Consider the following 9,376-nt stretch of genomic DNA (forward strand, 5'->3'; position numbering starts at 1 on the left):
CCAAGTAGCTGGGACTACAAGGCCTCACTTTTTAATATTATTGCATTAGAGATTGTTTCAACATGAATTTGGAAGGGACACATTCAAACGATAGCAACTGGCTTAGCATTGAAAGCACAGGCTTGGCCTTTAGACAGACCTGGGTTTAAATCTCATCTACCAGCTGTGGCTTTGGATAAGTCCACTCAATCTCTCAGGCCCTTAATTTCTCCACCAGCAAAACGGGAATAAAGTATCTGCTTTGCATTCAATACTTTCCTGAGGATTAAATGAAATGCAATACATGAAGCACCTTGCAAAAGCTGCAAGGTTCTTGGTCCCTCGTATGCGCTACATAAATGACAACTTCCAAGAAAGTCATATTCAAGTCAGCACCCTGCCTTGGATACGATTGGAGTTGTCTGAGTTACTTAAAATTTGCCAGCGCACAAATCACCCAAGGATCTGGATAAAAGGCAGAGTCTGGTTCAACAGGTTGAGGGGGTTGGGAGTGGATGCCACATCTCTCACAAGTGTCTGGGCGATAGCGACGCTGCTGAACCGGGTCCCTGCTGAGTAGGGATGACCTCGGCTGTGGAGCTCCCGCTGACCAAAACCACGTGGTGCTCTTGGGCAAGCGAGCTTCCCTCGCTGACGCTTACTCTCCCATCTGTAAAACAAAACAAAGAAATGCAAAATAAAAACAAGAACTATTTACTTTCCAAGAGCATAGATTTGCTTCTCGGTGTGATACTATTGGTCCGCCTGGCGCTGCCTGGCTCTGCAGCTGCACACCCAGCTCTGGGAACCAGAACGGTAGCTGCAAGGTCTGCTGCCTCTAGGGGTCTCTCAGGGGGTGACCCAGTTTCCTGCTTAACTCCCCTACTGCTTAAGGTTTATAAAGATCATAGTGCAGACCTCTAACAGACTCAAGGGAATACAAAAACCAAAACAAAAAAAACTTCTAATTTTACGGATAAAACTAACTGGAACAAACTGCATTATTTTCATCTGAATTCCTTTCCTCGTGGCTCATTTTGACACGGAGAAAATAAACTGCCATCTACCCCCAAACCAGCTGCTTCCAGTCAGAGCGAATGGATCATGATTTAATGAAGACAGCCATCTGTTACAGGGTAAAAATCCTAATTAAGCAATATATGAATCAGAACAAAATTAGCCATCAGGTCATTAGACTTCTGTAACTGCTGAAAGGAGGGTGGAGTCACTACCACGTGGGGCAGTCCTTCTCCAAGCACCAGACTGCAAGGAGAAACCCATCCCTCCCCTGGAATGCTGCAGCCCAAACAGGAGGGGTTGAAAGATTCTGAGGCGCTGCTAATTGAAATAGATAACCTGCTTTCAGAGAAGCTCTGGTGTCCTACGTAATGAATGTACTTCTTGTCTGTCCAACATGTCAGTTTGACAGATGCTTTCGCACCTAGGAGGACCTGAACCCTCCTCTGCTAACCCCTTGTGTAGGTCTGACGGTGGGAGCTGCAGGTTCGGTGACTCAGTCGAGACCACAGTGGGAAAGGAGCCAAGGCAAGGCCAGCATCCAGGTGTGTGGCCTCCACATCCTGCCACCGACACTGCCTCTTCCTTAGACGAATGTCCCCAAGGAGCGTGTGTTATCCCAAATTAATGAGAGACTCTAATGACTGAGGCTCTTGGCTCTCCAAGATTGGATACCTCTCTGGGCCTTTCTGATGCTAGGGGGATGACTCTAGCACACTGCAAAGCTGCTGGAAGTTTTCTGCACCACACTCTACTTGGCCAGAGGACCAGCTGACTAAAAGACCCTGGCTGCCTTTCATTGCTGTTCCAGTAATGCTGATAGCTCTGCATCCTGCACATAGTAAGTACTCAATAACTAAATGTCGAATGGGTGAAGAATACGTGAATAACCTTGACAAGTCCCTGCATCCCTCTTAACTAACCCTCTGGACTCTAGAGAAAGATATTTAGTTGTTCCCTCTTGTCTATAACGTAAAGCCCTCAATATATCATCTTTATCAAGGCCTTTAAATAGGGACAAGTCGTACCACTAGACAATGCCATCTGCAAACCCACAGGCAAAGAGCAGAAAGATTTCTGCTCCATCCCTTGCCAGCCCTGGGACTCTCCTATGGTCAGAGCTTTGCTAAGGATAAATGGTAGTTCGTCTTTATTTCAGTTTACATGTGGTTTGTTGCTACAGAGGAGGGGAGGTGCATTTTCCTTTATGTCTCCCTACTAATTTGGAAATTGTATCCTTTACTCATTTAGTTACAGAAAGCTCAGTTTTTCTTATTTATGTGTATTTTTTTTTGTTGTTGTTTGAGACAGAGTTTCTCTCTGTCGTCCAGGCTGGAGTGCAGTAGTGTGATCTCAGCTCACTGCAACCTTCACCTCCCAGGTTCAAGCAATTCTCCTGCCTCAGCTTCCCAAGTAGCTGGGATTACAGGCACCTGCCACCATGCCCAGCTAATTTTTGTATTTTTAATAGAGACGAGGTTTCGCCATGTTGGCCATGCTGGTCTCGAACTCCTGACTTCCGGTGATCCTCCCACCTCAGCCTCCCAAAATGCTGAGATTACAGGTGTGAGCCACTGTGCCCGGCCATGAATTTTTTATATAATAAAAATATTAACTCTTAGCTGCAAATATTTTTCCTACTATTTTTCTCCTCTCCCCATCCCACCTCCAAGTGCAGAGACTCTAATGACTGAGGGTCTTGGCTCTGCAAGACTGGATGCCTCTCTAAGTCTTTCAGATGCTAAGGGGATGACTCTAGCACACTGCAAAGCTGCTGGAAGTTTTCTGCACCACACTCTAGTTGGCCAGAGGACCAGCTGACTAAAAGACCCTGGCTGTCTTTCATTGCTGTTCCAGTAATGCTGATAGCTCTGCATCCTGCACATAGTAGGTACTCAATAACTAAATGTCGAATGGGTGAAGAATACGTGAATAAACTTGACAAGTCAAAATTTGCTGACGTCCCTTCTCCCCATTGTTTTCCCTTGGGCTTGTTTCCAGTGCTGCTGTGCTTAGGAAGCCTTTTCTCCCTCCAGATGTTTCATAGATATTCAAGTCTAGTTTTGGTGGTGTACAGATTTTCTCACACTTACCTAACCTCTGTCATCCAGCTGGAATGTATTTTGATATGTGATGTAAGAAGCTTTTCTCTTGGCTCCCTACTTCATTCTCCATGTGATCACAGAGTTCTACACAAGTGCAGGTTAAAGCTGGACACAGTTAGACATTGCTGTGAGCCTGAGTGCATCCTGAGGTTTTTTCTCAGGTATGTTGATTGAAAGTGTCTAACATTAGACGGCCCCAGGAAAGGAAGTCTTAGTTATCTCAGCACAAGTGGAAGAGGAAACAGGACGGGGAGTTAACTATGTTGTCTTTAGGTCCTAAATTTTACTCATTATTGAAATTCAGATCCAGGTCCATTTCTCCTGGGAAGCCTTTCTTGTGATGCAGCCCCAGTCTAGGTTTGATAACTGCCTTTGGGCCCCATAGCGTTGTCTTACCTGCCTATGAGTAATCACATGGGATGGCTGCTCAGTATCGACTTAGCTGATTCTTCTTTGTCCCCCTCAGGGAAGGGACCTTGACTTCTCGTTGATTTGCTGTTGTTTCTCCAGCCCCTGGCACAGCCCTTGCTCGTAGCAGGCCCTCAGTAAGTATCAATGTCCAAACTCATGAATAAATGGCACCTGTGACATTCTCCTGGCCACCCATCATGCATGGTAAGCATCATCTGACACTGTCTCATGAACACTCACACTAACTAGGAGGGCACCGATGACCATTGCATTTACCCACCAGGAAACTGAGGCTCAGAGATGTAAGGAACTTGCCTGCCATTTCTCAGGGCTTTAGTTTATGATGATTCTGCACATCCTCACCTTGTTCAGAAACTGCTTGTTCAGTTGAGGACACTGACGCCCAGGGAGAGGCCCAAGGTCACACTGTCAACATGCTTTTAGGCAGACTCATGCTGCACATGGAACTGGGATGCTTCAGGGATCCCAAAACCCTCATCTCTCGCCTGCTGGGCTTCTAGTGGGCCAGGCCCATGGTCTTGCCTGTGATTGGTTCTCAGAAAATAATGATTAAGCTGTACCGATTTGAACCATGATACCAACACCTGCTAGTGTGTCTATGAAACTTTCCACTCTTCCAAAACATTCTTGCTTTTACTGTCTTGGATCCATTCATTCTGTCATCCTTGGACACAGATAAAGTCCAAGGCTATCAGCAAAGCACCCTGCAGGGCTGTTTAAATCACTAGGATTCTCAACTACAACTGCGTGTACAAAAGGAGAGGAAATTCCTGACCTTGAAAAATCTGTGTCCACATAATTAATTTTATGTGTCAACTTGATTGGGCCACAGGGTGCCCAGACCTTTGGTCAAATATTATCCGGGGTGCATCCGGGAGGATGTTTCTGGATAACATTTGAATCAGTAGACTTAGTAAAGCAGGTGGGGGACCTCATCCAATCAACTGATGACCTTAAAAGATCAAAAAGTCTGAGTAGGAGGAAACTCCTCCTGCCTGAGTGCTTGGATTGGGACCCTGGTATTTTTTGCCTTTCTGACTTGAACTGAAACTCAGCTCTTCCTGGGTTTTGCACCTGCCTGTCTCCAGCCTGGAATGACACCATCAGTTCTCTTGATTCTCCAGCTTACCAACTGTAGATCTTGGGACTTCTAAGCTTCTGGAAGCATGTGAACTGATTCCTCATAATATTTACACACATATATATCCTGTTAGTTCTGTTTCTCTGGAGAGCCCTGACTAATACGTCCATACAAGGAGATGGTGTCTCCAGTATCAATTAGGGGAACATGTGCTTCTCAGGTGACAACTGACTCCCTGTGCTCCATGATTGCTGTTCACAAAGTGTTTCCATGGACATGAAGTTTAGTTTACACAAAAACCTTAGGAAGAAGGAATTGGTATATTCCCATTTACAGATGGGGACATTGAGGCCCAGAAAGCTAAGTTACTTGCCCCTGACTGTATCCATTTTCTAACTCCAGTTCTTTCCATGCTCTCTTCTGGGGTGTGAGCTGGATTCGTTGTCTTCCTCAGGTGTGGCAGAGCCTCTGGGGAACAGAGCTCTTGGTTCAAAAACTGTCCCAAGATGTAGAAGTGTGATTTTGTACCTGATCGAGTGGACCCAGTTCAGCAGGACAGAAAGTTAGGAAACTGTAACCAGAAGGTTGTGGACTGGCTTCAGGGATGCAAAGGTTCTGCGTGACAACATGGCTCAGGATGCAGCTGAACTTAGCTGCTGAGTTAGAGGAGAGTGAAGATCATTCAGCGTAGTAGACATGCAAGAGACTGCAGCAGGAAGGGTGAAAGAAATAGGGAATGGTAGGGACGGTAGCAAACAAGAGGGCATGCATGCTCAAAGACATCCACCTTATTTTACAGAATGAATGCTTGTGTATTAGTCTGTTTTTATACTGCAATAAAAAACTTCTCCAAGACTGGGTAATTTATAAATAAAGGAGGTTTAATTGACTCACAGTTCCACATGGCTGGGGAGCCCTCAGGAAACTTACAATCACGGAGGCAGGTGAAGGAGAAGCAAGTATCTCCTTCACAAGGCAGCAGGAAAGACAGGGAGTGAAGGGGGAAGAGCCCCTAATAAAATCATCAAATCTCATGAGAACTCACTCACTATCATGAGAATAGCATGGGGGAAACTACCCCTATGATCCAATCACCTCCCACCAGGTCCCTCCCTCAACACTTGGGGATTGTGGGGATTACAATTTGAGATGAGATTTGGGTGTGGATGCAGAGCCAAACCATATCAGCTTGCATCCCCCCAAAATTCACAGGGCAAAGCCCTGGCCCCCAGTATGTCTCTGTTTGGAAATAGAGCCTCTAAGGAAGTAATTAAGGTTAAATGAGGTCATGGGTTGGGGGCCCTAATCTAATAGGATTAGTGTCTTTATAACAAGAGACAGAGCTCATTTATTCTCTCTCTCTTTCTCTCCCTCTCCTATTCCTGCGTCCCTTGCATGCACACAGAGAAAAGGCCATGTGAGGACACAGCAAGAAGATGGTCATCTGCAAGCTAGAAAGAGCACCCTCAGCAGAAACCAATCCTACTGTCACCCTGGCCTCAGACTTCCAGTCTCCAGGACTATGAGAAAATAAATCTCTTGCTTAAGCCACTCAATCTGGACTATTTTGTTATGGCAGCCTGAGCTGGCTAATACACATTCCTATTTACAAACAAATAAATAATGTGTGCGGGCTGATTCAGCCAGTGGCAAGTTTGCAGCCTGTAATACTCAAAGGCATTCATGGTCCAGCGTTCAGGTGCCAAAATGCTCTGCAGATAAAGAGGAATGTCCAGGGTTTTGAAGACAACAGCAGGAAGGAACAGCATATGACCATCTGGCCTGAGGATGTGATCCTGAAAGAATGGGCTTTGTATGTGAAGTTGAAGACATAATGGTCTAGGAGGAGCAGCGGGGATTAGGAGGAATTTCAGCCTGTGTCTGCCCCTCCTGTGAGAACAAGCCTGTCAGGAAGTGGCACCCTCAGGGGACAGCAGAGCCTCAGCAGGGAGGATGAAGGGAGCTGAATGAGAGGTTCAGGGTAGAGGAATGATATGGTTTGGCTGTGTCCCCCACAAATCTCATCTTGAATTGTAGCTCCCACAATTCCCACGTTGTTGTGGGAGGGACCCAGTGGAGATCATTGAATCATGGGAGCATTTTCCCCCATACTGTTCTCATGGTAGTAAGTGAGTCTTATGAGATCTGATGGTTTTATAATGGGTTTCTGCTTTCTCTCACTCTCTCGTCTGCCACCTTGTAAGCCGTGCCTTTCACCTTCCACCATGATTGTGAGGCCTTGCCAGCCACGTGGAACCGTGAGTCCATTAAACCTCTTTTTCCTTAGAAATTACCGGGTTTTGGGTATGTCTTTGTTAGCAGCGTGAGAGCAGACTAATACAAAGGGCATTCCTGCTCTACAGCGGGATTCTGGAATGCACAGTGGGGTAAGGGGCAGGTAGGAGAGCAGAGGAAATTTGGGTCAGGGAGCAACATGAGGTGGTAGAAAAAACTGGGTGCCTGGAGGAGTTTCCACTGGGGATGGTGACCAAGCAGGCAGGTTTGAGAGGCATGGAGGACTGACCTGAGCCTGCAGTGGGTAGGTGATCCTACACCAGGGAGGGGCAGCTTCTCCTCTTCCACTTCTGAAACCGCAATCAGATAGAAGGCCACAGTAGGGTCTGGGCCAGGATTGGGTAGGAGGTAGCAGAGTGAACCCAGAGGCAATGTAGGCCTCAGATCCCATCTCTGCAGCACCAATCAGACTCAGGAAGGCCCATGGCAGTGATGGGTCAGTGGTCTGGATAAAGCAACTTGATTCTAAGGTGCCACCCGGTCTGGGTGAAAGAGAGCAGGTCTGGGTCAGGGAGAGGCAGATTGGAGAGTGGGGCCTGCAGGAGGCAGAGCCCTGATGAACCAGCACCGAATGAATGGATTCCAGAAAAGAGCCCTAGTTTTTTTGTTGCTGGTAGTGATTTCCATTTTTATATGTTAATACCCAATTATGAAACACTTAAAACACATACAGAAAAGTAATTCAACAGCATATTCTCTTTGTAGAAAAATGTTGCAGATATTGTAAAACCTTTGCCTCCCTCTTCCCAGAGGTTACCTCTATATCGAAGTTGTCATGGAGTCTTCCTGCCCAGACTTTCATGATTTAAGGATAAATACCTAAACAATTGACAGCACTGTCTTATATATTTTTAAATGCACATACATAGTATCAACTACATATACCCTTATAAGTTTTTAAAATCAATGTGCACATACAAATAACCACTGCCAGGCCCAGGGGGGTTCTACAGGTGAATGTTTACAGTATTGCAAGGGCTAGGGAATCCCTTGTTGATACCAGTCCTGCCAGTCTTATCAATATACCATCGAGACCCAAGCTGTCCCCTTTGACATTAGAGATGTCTCCAATTACTGAAAAAGCAACGCTCAAGACCTGTTCCAACACAATTGCATTAAGTTACTACGATTCCTGACTCAAGGTCATTATCTAGGCTGTGTCCTCTTCTAGGAACACTTTTTCTGCCATCCGTATCTAGTGAACTTGCCTATGAAGGACTGTGTCCCTTTCTCATAAATCTCCCTGTCTCCTCTGCCTTTGCCTCATGAGCAAAACTGAACCCTCCTGAGCATGGGGTTCCTGGGATGAGGAACAGAGAGCATTTCTTTCTGGGTTCTTTCCTTGGCATTACCAGGAAAACGTAGGTTCCACAAAGGCCATAGTGGTCCCATTTTCTGAAGGTCAGGGACAACTCCAGGAAAGTGTCTGATTTTGAATTCTGCCTTCGGACACTTTGTTAGACACCTTGTTAACTGCAAAGTGCCTCAGAAGGACACCCGTCCAACAAGGTGAGTGGCATCTTCCCTTCTTAATTGCTTCCTGAAGGCTTTTCTTAACTAGGGCTGCAGACAGATACAGACAACAGCTTCTCGACACCGCGTCAGACCCGCTGAAGTGGGTGACAGGCAGACCCAGTTAGATCATGGTATTTTTAGACCCCAGCTTGCTGGAAACCTTTTCCCCTCACCACCCCCCACCCCTAGTTGTGATGTGTTTCTGATAACCTCTGTTCATGCTGAAGGACTAAAGTGTCTATATCTGTGTGTATAGAAAAAATAGGACATTGAACCCAAAGGAAATTTCTAGGCCATCTTCTTCCACTCTCAGACATCTCAGGTGAGAAAATTGAGCTCAGAGAGGCCTCCTGCCACCAGCCACCTTCCACCCCAACTGCCTGCTTGGTCAACAGAGTGATCTTTCAAAATACAACACTGGCCCTGTCACCTCCCTGTTTAAAATCCTTCAAAAGCTCTCTCTTGCCATCTGGATGAAGTAGGGCCTCTGCTGTCAGTACAAAAGACCCTTATCTGGTCCCTGCATGAATACTTTGCACACTAACTGCCCTTAGTGCACTTCTTCAAGCAAGACACATACCTCCAAACCTCCTTGTGTTTGCTCTTGCTGGTCCTCCTGCCAGGAGCTCCATCCCTGCACCTGTTCATTCACCCGTCCTTTCAGACAAAGCTTGAAGGCTGCCTCTTTCTAGAGCTGTTTCCTGACCACATCTCCTGGGATGAATTGGGTGCTCCTTCTCTGTGCCCCTGTGCCATTCAACCCAGTCCACATGATGGCTCTGGTGTTGAAATGTCTGTTTCATGCCTATCTCACCCCTTTAAACTCTGAGCTGTCCAAGGACAAGGACTTGACTTTTCAACTCAGACCTTTGTGTGCTTTTGGCATATTTCACACTCAGAAAAAGTTTGTCCAATAAATGAAATGAGTGGGTGAATGAATGAGGAAAGCCCC

The 9,376-nt window shown here is 46.3% G+C and overlaps 1 long non-coding RNA gene across 1 annotated transcript in view; it reads left to right on the forward strand.

The window, feature by feature from the left end:
• Positions 1 to 6,687, forward strand: part of LOC115897601 — a 62,504-nt gene extending 55,817 nt beyond the window's left edge. The window contains exons 3-5 of the long non-coding RNA XR_004057354.1: positions 1,462 to 1,837; positions 3,568 to 3,646; positions 6,020 to 6,687. This is a non-coding gene — a long non-coding RNA (uncharacterized LOC115897601). The remainder of the gene's footprint in view (positions 1 to 1,461; positions 1,838 to 3,567; positions 3,647 to 6,019) is intronic.
• The last annotated feature ends 2,689 nt before the right edge of the window (positions 6,688 to 9,376 follow it).

The sequence above is a fragment of the Rhinopithecus roxellana genome, chromosome 5, assembly GCF_007565055.1.
Source record: "Rhinopithecus roxellana isolate Shanxi Qingling chromosome 5, ASM756505v1, whole genome shotgun sequence".
Lineage (NCBI taxonomy): Eukaryota > Metazoa > Chordata > Mammalia > Primates > Cercopithecidae > Rhinopithecus > Rhinopithecus roxellana.